General features: G+C 38.7%; 1 protein-coding gene and 1 long non-coding RNA gene across 23 annotated transcripts in view; one reads left to right on the top strand and one right to left on the bottom strand.

Annotated features, from left to right (window-relative positions):
* The window catches only part of LOC105499433 (phosphodiesterase 4D), a 1,582,997-nt gene that overhangs the window by 65,334 nt on the left and 1,496,510 nt on the right, over positions 1-21,153 (bottom strand). The gene's annotated exons all lie outside the window — the stretch shown is intronic.
* LOC105499432 (uncharacterized) overlaps positions 1-21,153 on the top strand; it is a 28,511-nt gene that overhangs the window by 5,734 nt on the left and 1,624 nt on the right. Inside the window, exon 2 of the long non-coding RNA XR_011624188.1 lies at positions 3,163-3,222. This is a non-coding gene — a long non-coding RNA (uncharacterized lncRNA). The remainder of the gene's footprint in view (positions 1-3,162; positions 3,223-21,153) is intronic.

The following is a 21,153-nucleotide window of genomic DNA, read 5'->3' as shown; positions in this document are numbered from 1 at the left end:
GGTATTGGTGGAGAAGAAATTCTGCCCTTGAAATTTGGACTCCATAAATTATCAGTGGCACAACAAAGAAATTCATCGACTGAATTTAGTCTCCTCGGATTTTTCACATAGCTTTTTATATGAAATTTGTAAAAGTTAGAGCGACTTTTAAAGTATTTGTTACAAGTGCCACGTGGCTTGTTGTTATCAAGAATTCTTGAACTATTTACTGTTCACTTTGAGTACTCTACGTTAAAATTTGCCTCTTTTTTGTTCTACTTCCTCCATCCCGCAGTCTAAAGTGAAGTAAATATATGCTTTAGATGGACAAACAATTGCCTAAACCTTGCCAGGTGAATTAAAATTTCAGATTGAAGCTTTTTTCTTCCCCATTAACAACAGGAACAAGTTAAAGATATTAATAATTTTAAATGGTAAATACAAAATACTTGTTCTGTATAGCTTCCCCAATTCTAAGAATGTAAAAAATATTACATGCTTGTTATAAAAATTGAAGCATTACACACAAATATAGAAAGCCCATTGTAACCCCACACTCTAAAGATCACAAACAATACTTTCGCCTGTGGCTCTAACACAATCATTTTCATTTTACTGAATAATTTCCATATGCAAGTATAGCATCACCTACTTGCCATGGTAGTACATCTACTATATGGTTTGGTTTTGACATTTTCCTCTCTCTCTCATTCCCATAAGATAGGAATGTAGGAAATTTTAAGAGTACATTGACGTTTTTAATGATCATTTGAGCTGTCCATAGTTAGCCTATCCAGTGGATTAAAGATACGTAGCCATTGTGTTCAGGGATTTGTTCAGTGCCACCTTTTCAATCATCGGTTACAATGAAGCTGGGAGTCCCCTCGGAGGTTTGGCTTTCTGTGGTTCCTCTCCCCTGCCCTCCAACTTTCTCAAAGCCTGAGCCTCAAGTGATTTCCCAGTAGCTAAGTAAGCTGCCCCCCTGCCCCCAACTTCACCAAGTTCCCAAAGCTCTTCAGAAATCAAAAGTACAAACTCAGGCCTCAAATCTAACAGGATGTGGCTCCACACATTATATTTCAGTTGTTATTTTTTAATGTGGAAAAGTAATTTGGGAATGTTTTGGCTAATGCTTCAAGACATCATGCACTTTAGACACAGGATTTGCTCTTAAGAAGGTAGTATAGTGACAGGAGGAACAATTTATTTCAGAATATCCATTTTATGTCCAAGCCATGCACCAGTCATTTTTGACAGACAGGATTTGAGTATGATCATAAAGTGGTGTAAGCATGTATTTTAAGTTCTAACATCTTCTGTATAAATATGAAAAATGAAAAATCACTAGATCACATCTACATACCAGTGAGAAAATAATTACTAACAACAGAGTAAAGAACAGTTTGCTCTGTGAAACTGTTGCTGAAATAAAGGACTATTCTTGATATTAGCATAGAGCCGAGAATATTGCTTTTTTCCAAATTCCTAGGCGAACAGGCAATATAGCTAGCCACGATTTTTCAGGATCATTTGTAAAGCTTCACTTTTAGGAATTTTAACCCCAAGTGTTCTAAGACATCAAATAACTGACCTTTTCATCCCTCCAAACAAACCTCAAAATGGAGTTGCCAACTATCCTACAGGAAATTGAGTCACCACACCAAGCAACACACCTAAATGTCGACAGCCAGCAGGACAAAAACAGTGAGCCAGTTTAATTTTGGCTTTTACCAAGAACACATACTGCATTCATTAATAAAATACTTCCCCCTAACCCCTGCCAGAGTAGTATACACTGTGGCTCTCCTTAAAAATACATGAAAACTCTTTAACTGCCCCAAATCTTGCTAAGTCAAGGAGCTAAACAGAGAAAAACACCCAAGCAAAAACTATTGGCTAAACTCCCTAAAGGCTGGGAGAGGGCTATGGAACAGCAACTGAGAAATAACTTGAGCCTTGAAGTCCCCTCCTACAACAGCATCAGTTTTCTTCAAGGCACCTTTGAACTATGTAACACTCGCGTTCTGCTCAGGCTCTTCTGTGAACAAACAGTCCTCAATTCTTGCGGGCCAGCACTTGGCTTCTGTCATAGTGATATGCTTAGAGGTTCCCCTGACACATGGCCTGAAACTGTGCCAGGGACTCCAGGAGAAGATGCTGAAGCAGCAGCTTCCTTTTGAAAAAGGAAAAAAGTAATCACCTCAGAGCCACAGCAGGTAGCTAGAGGTTGAGGTTGTTTTTTTGTGAAATGTTCAGTCCATTACTCTCACCCACAACTCACAGTGATGTTGGCCATTGAGGTAAAAGGATCCACTGTACGAGATGTGTAACTATGTGGACATTAGTTTCTTTGCCAACACTTGAAGGTCTGCTAAAGGACTGTATCAGCTTGTCATAATTCCTAGATAGACCTATTGGTATACATGAAAAGAACAAGTCCAAAATATACCACTTACTTTGGACACCACTTGCCCGCCCTTAATTTTAAAAAATAATACAAATTATAACAACTGATCCAGATTTTTTAAAAATAAAAGAACTATAACAAAAAGCTCCTAAGAGCAAATACTTAAATCTCCCTAACCAGTTCCAGCTTCTCTTAATTCTTACAAAATTTCCTCTTTATTCTAAGGAAGGAATTGATACTGTCTACAGTAGATAGAACTGGAGAAAATGATTTCTATTTCACTATGTATTGCTATGAGCTAGTCATTCCTTTGGTTTGCTACAGTAAAAGATTTGTGTAGGTTAGGTCTAACTTTTGCTGCTTAATTTTTTTTTCCTGTATACATTTTATCTGATGGGAAATACATGAAGGCTCTGGATTCTCTTTCAATATGTACATGTAATGGGCTTAAGCAGAGCTTGCTAGTGGCAAGCCACTCTCATCTCCAAGTGTATTTCTGGCATCAAATTATTGTTTTGAAGTATTTTAAAATCATATAAAATATATAAAACTTTACTTAGTACTTCATAAAGCTTCCAAAGGAAAGATGTGTGTAATTTTGTGAGGGTTTTCTTTTTCTTTTATCTTCCACTATCTACAATTGTTTTTCTAAGTGTTGCCTATGGCTGTAGAATTTTTAAATGAAATAAACATGAGATTGGCTTTCATTGACTTTTTAGTCCCACCAGTAACTCAACATTTATTTAGCACTGACTATATGCCATGTACTTTATTAGAGGCTGCAGAAACAAGATGATGGAAAGAGTGTGTCCCTGACCCAGAGCCCAGCAGAGAAGGTAATTTCAGCATACTACTGTAGAATGCACTCTCACAGAAGGAAGCATGTGGGCTATGGGACAGTAAAAGAGGACGATTTAAATCAGACAGGGACAGAGGTGGAGTGGGAAAAGGCTGAGTCCTCAAGAATGAAATAAAAGAGAGTGGGAAGGATTTTTAAGAGAAAAGATGAGCAAGCGCGCAGACCTATGATGAACAAGATGTGCATGTGTCAGCTGGGTGCAGTGGCTCAGACCTGTAATCCCAGCACTTTGGGAGGCCAAGGTGGGTGGATCGCCTGAGATCGGGAGTTCGAGACCAGCCTGACCCACATGGAGAAACCCCATCTCTACTAAAAATACAAAATTAGTCAGGGTTGGTGGAGCATGCCTATATTCCTAGCTACTTGGGAGGCTGAGGCAGGAAAATTGCTTGAACCTGAGAGGCGGAGGTTATGGTGAGCCGAGATCGTGCCACTGCACTCCAGCCTGGGCGACAAGAGCAAAAAAACCTCCATCTCGGGGGAAAAAAAAAAAAAAAGACAAAAGACAAAAAAAAAAAAAAAGATATGTGTGTCAAAAAAGAAATGACCATGAGTAGGGCCTTACTTAGGGGAAAAGATTCTGGAGAAATCTGAGAAATCCTCAGCCACTGGCCATCTCAGAGACTGGCCATGTCAGGCATCTGTAGGTAGGACTATATCTTCAAGTGTAGGAGTCACAGAGTGACTCAGAGTACTGTGTGACATGGGATCTGATTTTATTTTCTATGGAAAATTCTAGCACTATGCAATTAATGGAATTGAAGAAAGTAAAGTTGAAGTCAGTGAAACCATTGTCTTTGACCATATTAAGAATACAATTAAATAACTTACACCATTTGCTTCTCTGACGATTATTCATATCTAAGACAATCTCTGTATTAAAATCCTACGTAGACATATGTTCCCACAATAAGTCAGGCATGAACAGAAGGACTGTCAAATGTGACTTGAAAGGGGGTGGACTTCTTGCTCTTGAAAACTACAACCTTGTAGTCACTAACTTATTAATCACACTGTAATAAGATGGAGAAAAAAACAATGGAATTCACCAAAATTTCCTTCACGAGAGTCTGCCTGCATGAAAATGTTCAATAAGGCTATTTATGACAGAAGGTGAGACTTTGAAGAGCTTTCGTTTGGGTAGAATGAATCTGTGCCTCATCTACACTGGAAAGGGAGGAATATGGAGGGAATATGTATGTGTGTGCATGTGTGTAAGTGCATGAGAGAGTGAGAGAATGTGTGTGTGTGTTTGTGTGTGTGTAAGAGAAAGGAGTCAGCTTGGTCTATGTGTGTGCATGTATGTAAGGGCATGAAAGCGACACACAGAGTGTGTGTGTGTGTGTGTGTGTGTTTGTGTGTAAGAGAAAGGAGTCAGCTTGGTCTACAGGGTAACTCCAATTTGTACATTTTCCCTTTCTCCCAATCATCAATAAGGTTATTGAAGGGGTGTGTATGTGTCTGTGTGTATAAGAGAAAGGAGTCAGCTTGGTCTAAAGGTTAACTCCAACCTGTACATTTTCCATTTCTCCCAATCATCAATAAGGTTACTGAAGTTACAAAATCCTGACTTTAAAAGATTTTTTGTTTTGTTTTGTTTTATTCATTGAAGGCACTGAGCTTGAAGGCCAGATTGGCCCAAGCAGAAATGTCTCTCTGAGCTGACATGAGATAAGAGGCAAAGAAAGAGGAGAACGCTTTTATAAGAATAGGGAGGGCTTTTGTCTAAAAAATTGGAGTTTGATCCAAGTTTAGTTAGGCATCCAGGCTGGGGGCTTCATGTGACATGTGTGCAACTGTAAGTGATATTATTCTTTGAAAGAAACTGGAAGAATGGAGAAAGGCTCCAATCTCTATTCCACCACATACAAGCAATTCCAGGCAATTCAGCTAATCTTTCTGGGGCCTTATTTCACCTATAAGTTGGAGATAATAACAAGAACCTTGTAGGTTATTTTAGTTCAAGTGAGAGGTTGTGAGTTAAATAATCTTGCATTGATGCCTAATAGATTCTTTTCCCTTCCTCCTCCATTGTATCTTCTCTTCCTCCTGGACTTAAGTCTCTAACTTAAATGCAAACAATTCTATTAATTTAAGTGAACCTATCAACTAGTGCCAGGTATAACCTAGGGTCCAAAAACTTAATAGTTACCTGGGAACAGTTTTTAGGGTAGCTAGAAAGAAAAAACAAATTCAAGGAATGAACAGGGATTCATTCTGAAGAAGTTCACTTAGAGAACATAGGCCATTCAGGAAGCTACAAACAGGTAGGGATATAAAGTTTAAGTCAGACAGCGGACAAAGATAAAGATGGAGAAGTAGTCTTGGAGGACTTGTATACTATTCTAAGACTTTATGTTTTCTTCTAAAGAAGCCATTAAAAATCTTCTAAGTGAGGAAGTCACACCGTCAGATTTGCTTTTCAAAAAGATTACTCTGGGAATAGTATAAAGGCGGATCAGAAAAGTAAAGACCAGTTAAGAGGTTGATGACCAGATAAGGGGAAAATCCTAGGCAGTCCCTAAAGGGGAAGGAGAAGCTTCAGAAAGTTAGGAGGAAAAACTCTCAGGAGCAAAGAAAAAGGAAATGTCAAAGGAAAATACTGTAATGGACTGAATGTGTGTGTCTCTCCAATATTCATATGCTGAAATCTAATCCCCAGTGTCATGGTATTTGGAGGGAAAACCCTTGGGAAGTAATTAGGTCAGGAGAATGGAGCCCTCGTGAATGAGATTAGTGCCGTTATAAGAAGAGGCCAGAGGTTGCTCTCTTTCTACCATGTGGATACACGCCACGTGGGCAATCTGCAACCCTGAAGATGCCCTCACCAGAACCTGACCATGCTGACACCCTGATCTCAGATTTCCAGCTTCCAGCACTGTGAGAAATAAATGTATGTTGTTTAAGTCATCGGTTTATGGTATTTTGTTATAGCAACTTGAGCTAAGACAAATATCAGGCTTTGCCATTGATATTCAGTACAGACCATATATACCCACAGGTTTGCACTAAGATAATTTTCATTCCAAACACATATTTCAGCAACACAAGACTGAAGAGGGTGTTAAAGAATGCTAGTGAGGAAGCTTTTGTCTGGGAAGTTGTTTGAACAAAGTTACAGGACAATTTTTGCAAGCAGTTTTTAAAAAATGTTATAATTATGTATTTTATTTACATACTCTTGCTGTAATTTTGGGAATCAATTTTATTTCCCTGGGGGGACTATAGGAGAGCATCTGTGTTTCCATCATATACTGTCAACCTTACGATATAACAGTCTTTGTTTCTTTACCTTTGTCAATTACTGCATATGGTATTCCTTAGAGAAAACAAGGAGTTTGAACAGATTATCTTTAGTGTCTACCCAGCTCTAACATTCATTTATTCTCTGATTTCTGAAATTGTACTATCTGGGTTGGGTGTTGGCTTTAAGGTTGTTCATTATAGTTAACCTGGATGGGGTCAGCTACTTTTGAGAGGAAATTCCTAAACTGACCAGTTACTTGTCAAGGATCCTATCCAATACCATGATCCTGGAATTCTGTGAGTTTAGCTCAATTGTTCATTAGGGGTACATGTTTTCTATTTGAGATTGAGATATTCTCAGAAATAAAGCTATTAATAAATAGAAAGTTTTGGAGTATATTTACACTCACTCTGCTTATCTCCACTCCTGCCTCTACCATATTCCCATCCAATACTTTGCCAGTTGACTTACCAATTTATTCTTAATTTCTGTAACTGTCACCTTCAGTCAAATTCTCATGTGTGTGTTTCTAGATTCATATAATGGTCTACTACTGGATCTCCTTGGATTCACTTTTCTCATCACAGTCCTATTTATAAAGTCAGAATAATCTTCCTTAAACCCTGGTTTTATTGTTTCACTCTTTCAAAAACCTGCTGCACAACTCTCTCCTACTTATTGTATTAATGTTACATTCTTGTGTTCACATAGGCCTTTTTTGGCTGGGTTTTCAATACCTGTCTCTTTTATTTACATCTAAGACTATCCCATCCAAGACAGCTCATCTTAGCCAATCTTTCTGCCTGGAAACAATTTGCTGGCTTCTGCCTCTATGACTTTTCTAATGTCATTTTTATATTTGTGTCCAGGCCTCTCTATAACTGTCTAGAAAATTCCTGACATTTACAGGCACTCAACAAATATTTGTGAGCGAATAACCAATAAGTATGCTTGTTTTCTATCAGACAAGAATATTTATTTCCAAATGAGATTCAAGATACTGGCCTGGGTGTGGCTCCCTACATGTAATCACCCCTGTCTATCTCTTGTTCTCAGTCTTTTGCTTTCAAATTCTCATTTTTTAAAAGAGTATTAGGAACTAACATTGCCAAAATTTGGTGATGGTCAAGCAGCTCATGGTGTCTTACCGAAGAGAAATATTAACATTAAAATAAAAATGACAAGTATTATGATATATCATTCATATGTAATGATCTTTACAAAATAAGATAAAATTTTAAAAGAATCCATCAATACACCAGTATGACGTCTGGGAGAAACAGATGAATGCACAAAGGTGCGTCTGATACAAACATCCCCATAAAAATGAGCATAAGTTCATATTATCAATATTTTTTACTCTAAAAGTGTTCACTGACCTCCCTGAAGTCACCAAGGACTCCAAGTCAAGAATACTTTCCTGAATGAAGAAAAGACAACAATTATTTTAATCAACACTGCCCCAGAATCTTTTATTCAGATCCCTATCTCTGCTTTCTTCTTCTTCTTTTTTTTTTTTTTTTAACTTTCTCATAAATCTCTGCTTAGCATTTCTCTCTCTCTCACTGTGAGATACCTAAGGGTTAAGAAGTAATGCCAACGAGACATTTGTTCCAGTTGAAGACAGGTTAAGAAAAAACATACAGTTGGGTGTGGTGGCTCACGCCTGTAATCCCAGCCCTTTGGGAGCCCGAGGCAGGTGGATGACCTCAGGTCAGGAGTTTGAGACCAGCCTGGCCAACATGATGAACTCCGTCTCTACTAAAAAAAATACAAAAAATTAGCTAGGCATGGTGGCGGGTGCCTGTAATCCCAGCTACTTAGGAGGCTGAGGCAGAAGGATCACTTGAACCCAGGAGGCGGAGGTTACAGTGAGCCGAGAATGTGTCACTGCACTCCAGCCTGGGCAGTAAGAGCGAAACTCTGTCCCAAAAAAAAAAAAAAAAAAAAAAAAAAAAAGAAAAGAAAAAATACACAAAAGATTTCCCCAAAAGACTAGGCTCTTTTAAACAGGCTATGAACAGAGTCTCAGAAAGGTAATTTCTTATGTCCAATTTTTAATCTCATTACTTGCATTACAAGCAACACATATGAGTGATAAGCTATGTTGGCCTACTGGTAAACGTACATTTCTTAACTGTGTATGCATTATAGAGAACAAATTTCAGAACTCAAGAGTATATCAGGTATATTTGGCTTATCCAGTTGTATATGAACTGGCTCCATACAAATAAAGATAAATTAGTTTTAAAATTTTACAAGAATATCTATGGAGATTTAGATTTGGTTAAGAAAGCTATTATATACATGGAAGAATCCACAACCTGTAAGAGCTCTTCATGGGAAATAGTGTGATAGATCAGAAACAGCATGAACTTTTGAGTCACTCAGAATTTGAATTCCAGCCTCGCCATTGTTCTAGTTGTGTTATCCGAAATAAGCCATTTAAAAGACCTGAGCACATTGTATACATTGAGAATTACAGGGTTATTATGAGAAATGTATAAGAAATGTAAAGTCCCAAGGGCTGTACCTGACATATAGTAGGTATTCAATCAATAGTAAGTGTACTGAACCACTTTGCAGAGTTGTTTAAATAAGTTAATTTTCAATAAGGTCATTAATATGTGAGAGTTTCCTTCCTTTTTCACAGATTCTCAATCCTAAAACAATTACTATTTTTGTGTCATCACCATCAACCCTCAAATATTAAACAGTTCTGAGCCAAATGTGAGTGAACAACCTATGATTTAGAATAGCTTTTAGGCCAGGCACAGTGGCTTACGCCTGTAATCCCAGCACTTTGGGAGGCTGATGCGGGCAGATCACCTGAGGTCAGGAGTTCGAGACCAGCCTAGACAACATGGCAAAACCCCGTCTCTACTAAAAATATAAAAATTAGCCAGGTGTAGTGGCACATGTCTGTAGTTCCAGCTTCTTGGGAGGCTGAGGCAGGAGAATCAATTGAACCCTGGAGGTGGAGGAGATGGCGCTACTGCACTCTAGCCTGGGCAACAGAGTGAGACTCTGTCTCAAAAACAAACAACAAAAAATAGAATAGCTTTTACAAGACCACACCAAATATGAAAAATCAACTATGTAGGAAGAATATGTATTGGTCATTGGTTAATGACAGAGCATCCCTTACACTGACGTTACTGGGAAGATCATTCCAAACATTTTCCAAAGAACGTTCCAGTCAATATTGTCCCTATAAGATTCTCCTTACTAATGATGTTTTGTAGTCAAACAAGTTTGGGAAATATTGTATATGCAGCCTTTTTACAGTGATTTTTTATTTTTATTTTTATTTTTTGAGACGGAGTCTCTCACTGTCGCCCAGGCTGGAGTGCAGTGGCATGATCTCCGCTCACTACAAGCTCTGCCTCCCGGGTTCATGCCATTCTCCTGCCTCAGCCCCCCAAGTAGCTGACACTACAGGCACCCGCCACCATGCCCAGCTAATTTTTTTGTATTTTAAGTAGAGACGGGGTTTCACCGTGTTTGCCAGGATGGTCTCAATCTCCTGATCTGTGATCCGCCCACCTTGGCCTCCCAAAGTGCTGGGATTACAGGCGTGAACCATTTCACACAAAAGTGTAGAAATCACTTTTACAGTGATTTCTAATGGACATGAACCTACCAAAAGCTAGAAGGTCCACAGCAAAATGATATATTTAATTTTATTAGCAAGCATTATCTAAACCTGTTGAATTTTAGAATGCTTTTTTCATACAACAACTATCACCTCTTGAAGGATACCTGGAATAGGTTTTCCTACACCTATACCTACATGTCAGGTAAGTCTGAAACATTAACAAATACATGTGTTTAGTAGGTTCCCATATGTTTGAAATCTCCACTAAGGACATTTTATTTCTCTTCCTCCTGACTTTGTATGCTATTGAGAAATGGTCAGAGAGTAATCTTCCTCCCTCCCTTTCTTCTTTTCTTTCTCTCATTTTTTTTCTCCCTAAAAGAGAATAGTCAAAAAATCCATACATATTTATTGAGCCTCTCTGATGTGCTAGTTGCTGTGAAATACAAGAACATGAAAGATTCAGCAGCCTGGACCCAGGAAGGAGCCATAATAACCTGCTGAGAAAATCAGACACATGATCGGCTGCTGCCTAGAGACAGCGTAAGGTAGAATATAAATCATTCAGTCTGGGAGTGCTACTGTAGTCTGAGCAGGGAGAGGGAGGTATGGACTGTAGCTCAGTGTGCTGGGTTTCAGGAAGAAAGTGAACTTGGATGTAGGTCTTCAAGGAAGACTGGTTTGAATGGCTGTGGGAGGAGGGAGTCAGCTGGCATTGTTTTCAGGTATAAGAATGTCTACAGCCTGAATAAAGGTTGAATGTGTGGGCAGTAAATGGGCTGGGTGGAGTAGGCGCATTCCAGGGAGGAGAAGGGAAATAGAGTTGAACACTTAAATGTGTGGTCTTGAGCTAATGGATATTGTGGGAATTGGATAAGTGCACTGGTAGCCTAAGAGGATAGAATGGAGAAGATAGAAGGATGGAGACTAAGGAGCTATTGTGGTAGTCCAGATGCAGTGACAAGCAAAGAGTTGTGGAGGTATCCACTTTAGTGGTCTACGATGACAGTTACAAGCAATAGAAAGAGTATGACATTGGGAACAGAAGTTCAAATGCTGGCTCTTCATCTTAGCAACCATGTGGCAAATTTGGGCAAATTAATTTCTCTGTACCTCAGTTTTCTTTTTTGTAAAATAGGGCTAAAAATACATTCCCTAGAAGGTGGCCTCCAGGCCATTTTCCCACACTTTATTTGAATGTTAAAACTAACTTTAATCTAAAAATTCATATCCCTATCTTTTTGGGGGGTTCAGTTCAACTTAAATGTGTTATTTGTTAAAAACTTGTATTTATCATCTATTACATGTAACATATAAGAGCTGCTTTTAATAGTAATTCATCTTCTCCCTATCTTTTTTTAAAATACAGTCAAAATTAACAAAACAATCTTGTATTTTTGATACTAGTAGTGGTATCACTACTACTATAGGTACAAGGGCTCTTGTACCTCTCTGAAAAGTAATATAATTAGCAACAGTATTGATGGTATCTGCTACTTTAGATTATTTAAACGGTAGTCATTAAGGTAAGCAAGAGGAAGAAGGCATGTCATTTATGTGTTTTTCATCCTGAAGATGAGCTTTTGGAAGCATATGTTATTCCACAGCAATCTGCATAGGTCTTGCCATGCCCTGATCTTGTAAGCCCAAATTTTATTTTGAATACTCTAGCTTTACACTTAAATGATAGCTCCTTGATGAAAGAAAAAAAATTGCCTAACAATTTTTCTTCCAATTGTCTGAAAACATAATAGGTGTACATACACCTGCACACACACACACACATAATCTCTAGGGCATATTTACTAGATAGTATTATTTAATGTGTAGACATTTTAAATTATGATAATTAAGACAAAAATATGAGTAGCAGGTTTTTGAGACAAATTTGATATTTACTAAAATTAATTATTGTATGTGTGTCCTTCAGATGACTTCATATTTTCATTATATATCTTCACTCTTGAAGTATAACTCTTGAATTGTTGAATTAAGTTTTATGAATTAAGTTTTTTTTGACCAGGCACGGTAGCTCATGCCTGTAATCCCAGCACTTTGGGAGGCCAAGGTGGATGGATCACTTGAGGCCAGGAATTTGAGACCAGCCTGGCCATCATAGCAAAACTCCGTCTCTGCTAAATCTAATCTTGTGCCTCAGGCGAGGCACAAGACTCACTTGAACCTGGGAGGTAGAGGTTGCAGTGGCTCAAGTCGTGCCACCGCACTCCAGCCTTGGGGACAGAGTGAGATTCTGTCTCAGAAAAAAATTGTTTTTCCATTATTACCAACACTACTATTCACAATTCATCCACTATTTCACTAGGAATTATTAATTCAGTTTACATAAACTTTTGCTACAAATTTATTCAATGAAGAAGCTTCTGGATATTTAGGTTCTACATGCTAATTTCAATCAGTATATTTTGTTTTTCAAATTTGTTCTTGGTGACCCAATAATTATACCCGTCCACCTTGAAAGTGTCTTTCTTTATCACCTTCAGGGCCCCAGCTAACCAGACCTTTGAAAACAAGTAAACAGTAGAGAATTTCAGCTTCTGTGAAGACCACCGTCTTCTTCTGAAGCCCCAGACTCCACTCATACAGGGTTTTGGGGAAGATTAAATGAAATGAAGCAGTGGCTTACAAAGTTTATTGATAGTAAACTACAGTAAAATTTACATTTTATACTATGACCTGGTAGATTTGTTTAAAGTAAGAGGTCCTCACTTTTGAAGACATGTGGATACTGACTTTCAGTAATATATAAAAAAAAGTACAAAAAGGTTTTATACCTATATTTATTTTTAAAAGGTAGAGAAGAGCAGTGGACTCTTATTTAAAGAAACTCTTGTGTTTTATAAATAATAGTCATGGCAAAATTTGTTTATAGTCTTTAACAAACCATGCATTTCAATATAAATTAAACCAATAAAAATGATACATATACAATATAAAGGAAATGTATATATCGGAACAGTATATACCATACACACAAGAGTAATTATATATTCAATCCAATACAGAGAATTGAAACATAATTTAACATGAAATAATATTTATCCTTACTATGTATGATTCACTCTGATGTTTTCTATTTTATTTAATTTTTAAAATATTAATTGTGACCCACTAAATTGATTTTGAAATCTACCAATTGGTTTGAAAGCACTGAGGTAAGAAATTACCTTGCTTAATAAATGTTAGTTTTGTTTCCTTCTTCTCTCTTCCTCCCTTTTTATAATTAAAGAAAAAAAAATCCCTCTACTTCTCTACTTCACATGAGAGTAGAACACATAAAAAGATTTGCGCTAACTACTGTGCATATTTTTTGAAGTCATTTCTCCATAATGTGTGAGTTTTCTCAGGGTACTACAAGTTTACCAACAGAACACATAAAGCAGCTGTCACACACTGAAATGCCTATAGGAGCCAGATAGACCATGTGAATGAATGAATGGCATGGTTGGTGGGCACTCTGGGTGCAGTGGCTAGAACTGTAGAGGGTAGGAGCAGACCACTATATATCCTAAGCATTTCATTGGCAAATGAACTGAAGGACACCTTTCCATCTGGCCCTCATTTTCCTAGATCTTTCCTCCCTTCCTCTGTCAATCCTTCCTACATAGCCGATGTTCCCAAAGCACCTCTTATATTGGAATAATAATTATTATGATATCTCTCCTTAATCAAGACCTTATACTAGATTTTTAATGCCTTTAAGTTCTCCCCCAAACTTCAGTTCATCTATTCGAAGTCCCTATAAAATCTACCTCCTTAAACCTGTCTGCCCCTGTTATCCCCTGTGGTTGACCGCCACCTCCATCTCTATCTTTTGTCAGCAAGTTTCCTCAGAGTCCCCTCTCTGCATACTTGTTCATGCTGGGTTATTTGTTTTTGCCACTTGGTCATCTAGACCTTTTTCCCTCTTTCCCTCCTTCTATTCAATTTCTGTCGTTCACTGCTGTACAAAGGAGGGGCAGGGAGGCCCTCCAGGGTGGAGGGAATCAGTCTTGAGATAGCTGAGAGATTCAAGGTGATGAGTCCCAAAGTTGAAGAGAATCCACATACTTCATCTGTTTTCGTTTTACCTAGCAAGGAGCCTTTTCTGTAGACAAAGTTGGGAAACTAGAGGTTATGACATGATTCATTGTTGCCTACTTACACTTTAGCTTGATTCATCTCTTCTCAACAAATACTTGTTGAACCCCACCAGTAATACCAGAAGCTTGGTATTCTATGAGGTGCTCAACTTACAAAGTTTAGTTCAGAAGAATTCTGACTTCAAGGCTCCTACCATCTAGAGGCAAACAACTCACAAATGAACAAATGCAGTGATTTCAAAAGAAATGAAGGTGTGCTGTGGTAGAGGCATGCACAGGCCAGAAAAGTTCAGAGGATCCAGCCAGGGTTCCTGGAGAGGATATCCATGCGCCCCTCCATCCACCTGGTAGTTCATGATCAGAGTTTGCAAGCTTGGCTGGGATAGAGGGAATAGTGTGTGGATCACAGAAAGAGTGGATCTGGTGACTCAGACACGGCAAGAACCAGCTCATGGCACTAGGCTGCAGGCACACCATACACAAAACAGGCTTTTCTTTCCCCAGTTCTCCAAATTCTCTAAAGTGGAAGCCAAGGAGTGAGGGTAAGAAGGAGGTAGGGAGCTACAGCCACTGGAGCAAAGGATGAAAGAATGGGCATGAGTCTCTAAAAGTGCAGAAACTCAACTGACTGGATGCTGAGACAATGTTTAAAAAGGATTTTTGTTGTTGTTGTTGTTTTTTATACTTTAAGTTCTAGGGTACATGTGCACAACGTGCAGGTTTGTTACATATATATACATGTGCCATGTTGGTGTGCTGCACCCATTAACTCGTCATTTACATTAGGTATATCTCCTAATGCTATCCCTCCCTCCTCCCCACTCCCCACAATAGGACCTGGTATGTGATGTTCCCCTTCCTGTGTCCAAGTGATCTCATTGTTCAATTCCCACCTATGAGTGAGAACATGTGGTATTTGTTTTCTGTTCTTGCGATAGTTTGCTGAGAATGATGGTTTCCAGCTGCATCCATGTCCCTACAAAGGACATGAACTCATCCTTTTTATGGCTGCATAGTATTCCATGGTGTATATGTGCCACATTTTCTTAATCCAGTCTGTCACTGATGGACATTTGGGTTGATTCCAAGTCTTTGCTATTGTGAAGCATGTGTCTTTATAGCAGCATGACTTATAATCCTTTGGGTATATCCCCAGTAATGGGATGGCTGGGTCAAATGGTATTTCTAGTTCTAGATCCTTGAGGAATCGCCACACTGTTTTCCACAATGGTTGAACTAGTTTACAGTCCCACCAACAGTGTAAAAGTGTTCCTATTTCTCCACATCTTCTCCAGCACCTGTTGTTTCCTGATTTTTTAATGATTGCCATTCTAACTGGTGTGAGATGGTATCTCATTGTGGTTTTGATTTGCATTTCTCTGATGGCAAGTGATGGTGAGCATTTTTTCAAGTGTCTGTTGGCTGTATGCATGTCTTCTTTTGAGAAGTGTCTGTTCATATCCTTTGCCCACTTTTTGATGGGGGTGTTTGTTTTTTTCTTGTAAATTTGATTGAGTTCTTTATAGGTTCTGGATATTAGCCCTTTGTCAGATGAGTAGATTGCAAAAATTTTCTCCCATTCTGTAGTTGTTGTTACTTTAAGTTCTGGGATACATGTGCAGAACGTATAGGTTTGTTACATAGGTATACATGTGCCATGGTGGTTTGCTGCACCTATCAACCCGTCATCTAGGTTTTAAGCCCCACATGCATTAGGTATGTGTCTTAATGTTCTCCCTCCCCTTGCTCCCCCACCCCCCACCAGGCCCCGGTGTGTGATGTTCCCCTCCCTGTGTCCATGTGTTCTCATTGTTCAACTCCCACTTATGAGTGAGTACATGCAGTGTTTCGTTTTCTGTTCCTGTCTCAGTTTGCTGAGAATGATGGCTTCCAGCTTCATCATGTGCAGCAAAGGACATAAATTCATTCTTGTTTATGGCTGCATAGTATTCCACAGTGTATATGTGCCACATTAAAAATGACTTTTTAAAGTGGTAACTGTGGGAGGCAAAGGAGAAAAAAACAGGAGCTGCCAGATAAGGGAGTGAAGAGAACTCAGCACTTTGAGAATTGTTACATTTTGTAGCTTGAATTCTTCACTTTTTGCTCCCATTATCTGCCTCTTTCTCCTCTCCATGAACTAGGCCCTGTGGGCCCCGGATCCTGCTCTCTCTGCAGGGCAAAGGATGGTTAGAAATGAATTCACTAAGGTGAGAAACCATTGCTGGTATAGTTCTCCTTCCCGGAAACCTGGCACTTAAATTTAACCTGTTTGGTTAGATCCAGCTCTGCTTCCCCCATTTCTTTTTACAGAAACAAGGCTGGCAGATCCCTGTTCCTGTTAATCCTTGAGTGGACCAAATGCTGTGTTATGCTGGGGCAGTGAGGGACCTTACAAACACTGAAATTTAAGAGAACAGTTTTTGGAGTAAGGCAGTCCTTGTTTCCAAATCTGAGCTTTGTCACTGACTAACTAGCTTGAGACCTCATAAAAGCGAATTAACCTAGCTTGTTTTCTAATTTATAAAATGGAGAAAGCAGTACCTATATCATAGTAGGGTTTTGAAAATTATTTAAATAGGACTATGTATGTAAAGCGTGCCTGAAAAATAGCAAGTGGTCCCAAAGTCACTATGATGATGAATTTTATATGCAGGCACCTAGAGCATGTTAGGATTTTTGGGATCTTTCCCAGCTCACATTGAAGCTTCACTCTTCTCCAACAGTCTGTTATCCAACACTGGGTAACTGAGATAGTCTTCTCAGCATTTATCAATGTGGTTAGGAACAGTGATCCTGGAAAGCATTCTCAAATTATTTATCTAAGTAAACAAGCAAACCTTTTTATCCCAGACATCCTAAATCTCTGTAGCTGGTCTTTGCTGATTTGGTCAGAATAGCTCAGATGGTAGGAAGGGCTTCCCGGTTGGAAAAAAAATAAATTAGCAGTCTGGAAAACAAAAGACCTCTGGCTTAAAAAAGTCTCTAAAACAGCCTGATCAGCCTGTGTATTTTGCCATATTATCTAGCATTAGCAGCGGACTGGGAAAAATCCAGGGTTCCTTTTAGAGATAGAGACTGGCAAATATTACATTTGATGCATGAGAACCAAATTGGAAGTTAACTCTTTAAGTCATTAAATCACTAAACAGTCTATCACAATTATGTGTTTATTACTAGACTGAATTTCTCTGGGGCTGGGACCATATTGAATTCATTTTTTTGATCTTTGGTGCTAAACACTGGCTGTCATATACTAGGTATCCAGTAAATGTTTGTTGAATTGAACTGAAAAAGCATGAAACATTTCCCGTTAAGGCTTCTATTCTATAATATTTCCAAAGTTTCTAACGCATCTGAGAATCAATAACTGGACTGTTAGAGGAATACGAATATGGTCCAGGGAGCTACAAACTTCATGCTCTGAGATGTTACATGTTTAGTGTAACTTTTGTGCCAGGGGAGAGAAATCCCTAAGAGAGTGACTCTGTTCTCCATACCCACCCACTCCCAGTGTCCTATAGAGCCTTTCATTCTCCGGATGCCTATGATGACTATTACATTTATTTGTTGATATATCTATTGCCTTGTCTTCCTTATAGGTACAGAGTCCATACATCCTAATTGGCCTGGAACTTCCCAGGTCTATGTCTGTTATACCAGTGTAATTATGAATAGCATTGCCCTTCATTCTAAAAAGTGTTCTGGTTTGAATGCTAAATCATCTAGACACCCTACTTATGAGAGGGTTCACTGTACATCATTTAGTTGCCCAACTCCCCACCCCTTGGAAATCTGAGTACTACCCTCTACTGGGGGCTTTCCTCTATGGAGGCAGCTCTCTCAATCACAGCATTCAGGAAGTGTGAGCCCACTCCCAAAAGAACAGACAGCTGTCTACAGAGAGACTCTTGGTAGAAGACAAAAAAAATCACTTCAGTAAGTTTAAGTCTTCCCTTTAAACTTGGGTCTCTTTTGCACATAAGAAAAAAAGAATCTAATAACTGCGTCCCTAAATACACTGAAATCTAGAAGACATGCCCATTTGAAAACTCTAATCTAGTAATTAAAGCTTCTCAGGTTTAACTGCACCTTAATAATGTAGCTTATTTTGTCAAGATCAGTTAAGGCCCTGTAATGTGATTTGGAATAAATGGACAGACAGAAATTAAAATGTGCTGGACAAGGTAATCAGAAATCTCACTTCATTCAGTCAATAACAATGGCAATTCAGCGGGTTCCTTTTACTACTGGGATGTAATTGTGCTTGGCTTTAATTTCTTGTAATGATGGAACAAATTAAATTACTTCATACTTTTAGGAACATTTGGCTACATCATGTTTTGGCGCTTCCATAAACCCCACTGGAAATTAAATCAGCTCTGTGGTTGCTCATTCTCCCTCTTTAGTGCCATGTCTGCCTCCTGTCAGCAAAATGGTAATATTGTCTACCTTAATCCACCAGATGCAGTTGAGTTAAAAAGAAATTACCTCCCCCGCCTCTCTCCTTTCAAATCTCCCTATTTGTAGCTATCAAATTTTGGCATGCCTGCTGGAACACAGTCTTGTTAGAACAAGCACAGTAATTCTCTCATGAGACTTTAGGACTCTCTCTACGACAAGGTCAGAATGTACCGTGATTCAAATTTAGATGAGGATATGAGTTGGTAAGAACAGGAAGAGCATCAGACAGTTTTCAGGACTCCCACTACTTATTTTGTGCTATCAGTTTTTCCTTTCCCAAATTGCAGGTGGAGATGCAAGCTTTGAGGCTGGAAATCTATTGCTATATGCCATTAAAATTAATTAGCCTAGCACATTTTATCTTTAGGCCCTTACCTAGTGCAGGTAAAATATTGTAGCACAAAATAACACAACTTTGCCGGGCGCGGTGGCTCACGCCTGTAATCCCAGCACTTTGGGAGGCCAAGGTGGGTGGATCACGAGGTCAGGAGATTGAGACCATCCTGACTAACATGGTGAAACCCTGTCTCTACTAAAAATACAAAAAATTAGCAGGGCGTGGTGGCGGGCACCTGTAGTCCCAACTACTCTGGAGGCTGTGGCAGGAGAATAGCGTGAACCTGGGAGGCGGAGCTTGTAGTGAGCCGAGATTGCGCCACTGCACTCTAGCCTGGGCAACAGAGAGAAACTATGTCTCAGAAATAAATAAATAAATAACACAACTTTCCTGAACACTGTAGCTACTAAGTTCATATGGTAAAAGATTATACTATATATTATATTGCAAATAGTGTTGCAGACTGATATTAAATATTTAAAATGCATCATTATTAATAGGCAACACTGTGGCCGAGATTGCTAACTGTCCCCTAATATTGATGCTTTTCTTCATCCATTGTTTTCAAATACCAATTTTCATGTAAACATGTGACTGCCCAAAGTAGAGAAAATTCACAGCCTCCTTGGTTGCCAGGTGTTGCCATATAACTAAGTTTTGGTGTATGACTTGGTAGTAGAAGTGTTATGTAGATGTTATGTAGATGTGCTAGAAACTTAAAAGACATTTGTCAGCTATCTTTTTATCTGCCTGTATTTATTGTTTTCTCTTTCCTACTGGCTAGAATGTGAAGTTGATGGCTGGAGTTGGAGCAGCCATATTGGACGGTGGGTTGAATTTAGCAACAGAGGCCACACCTCACAGTGCAATAACATGGAAAGAGCATGTGTCCTTGAAAACTGTACTGGATAGAGTTGCCATCTTAACTTTGGACTGCCTACTTTCAGATTTTACATGAAAGAGAAATATCTATCTTGCTGAAGCCACTTCTATTTTAAATCTCTCTATTTACTGCTGAATAAAATCCCAACTAGTGCAAACAATAACAAAAAATTCATATTCACTCATGATATAGGACTATACCATAGTCTTTTTTGTGTCATATATCTGTTCATTCACCATTTTTGCTTTGATGTTCAATAAACATCTCAAATCTAATATATCTATTAAAAATTTTTAAATTTTGGACTCAGAAGTACGTGTGCAGGTTAGTCATATAGGTAAATTGCATGTCATGGAGTGCTGGTGTACAGATTATTCCACACCGAGGTAATAAGCACAGTACCCCTATAGCTTAGTCTTAGGAAGTAGTATGTTCACATAGACCAGGCTGAGATTTGGATGCTGGATGACTTTCTTCCAGCTTACTCTGATTTGAATATATTGTGTGGTAGTAGATAGCTAAACCGCTTGCTCCAAAACTATCTGACAACGCTTTTTAGAAAACGTGCCAAACAAAACTACAAGAATCACCCTGGAGCTTCCCTGAGGCTTCAGATATTTGTTTTCCCTGCCCTACTTGGAAATCATTCCAGCCTGGAAGTCACTGTGATGAACCAAAAAATGGTCTCCCTACCATGAAGAATAACACTGTTTCCATTGCTGGGAGGCTCTCCTTCCCGCAGGCACTCTCCCTCACTCATTAGACACTTGAATGATAAGGAAGTTCATATATTTATTGGTGTTTCTATCATTTAGACAGTTGAATGTTACGAATGTTCATATATTTCTTCTTATTCAATAGTTTCACAAAAACACTATTCTTGTAAAGTCATTAAAAACTGGAGGGCCTTTTCATAATTATTTCCATGATTTGTCATCTAAAGTCAATGTTCTCTCCTCCTGTCTATCTAATAGCTTTAAAGCTAAGTTCTGGTGGATCCAAGACATGCCTGAAAGGTTTATCAAATGACATACTGCAGTCACATGGTCGGAGCACAAACACCTCTGAATGTACAATATTTTAAAGCAAAACAGTTTATGTGTAAGCTCTATGATGTTACAGACCATGGCTTTCTTATTTATTACCAAATCCCCAGCTCCTAGAACAGTGCCCCTCAATATAAATCTGTGAAATGAATAAATGAAGAGTTTGCCTGCAGTAGTAAACTTGTTATTTGCACACACTTCAGGCCCACTTCTATGTGTACATTGTCAATGAG

This window comes from Macaca nemestrina, chromosome 6 (genome assembly GCF_043159975.1).
Source record: "Macaca nemestrina isolate mMacNem1 chromosome 6, mMacNem.hap1, whole genome shotgun sequence".
NCBI lineage: Eukaryota > Metazoa > Chordata > Mammalia > Primates > Cercopithecidae > Macaca > Macaca nemestrina.
This window is presented reverse-complemented; position numbering and strand designations above follow the sequence as displayed.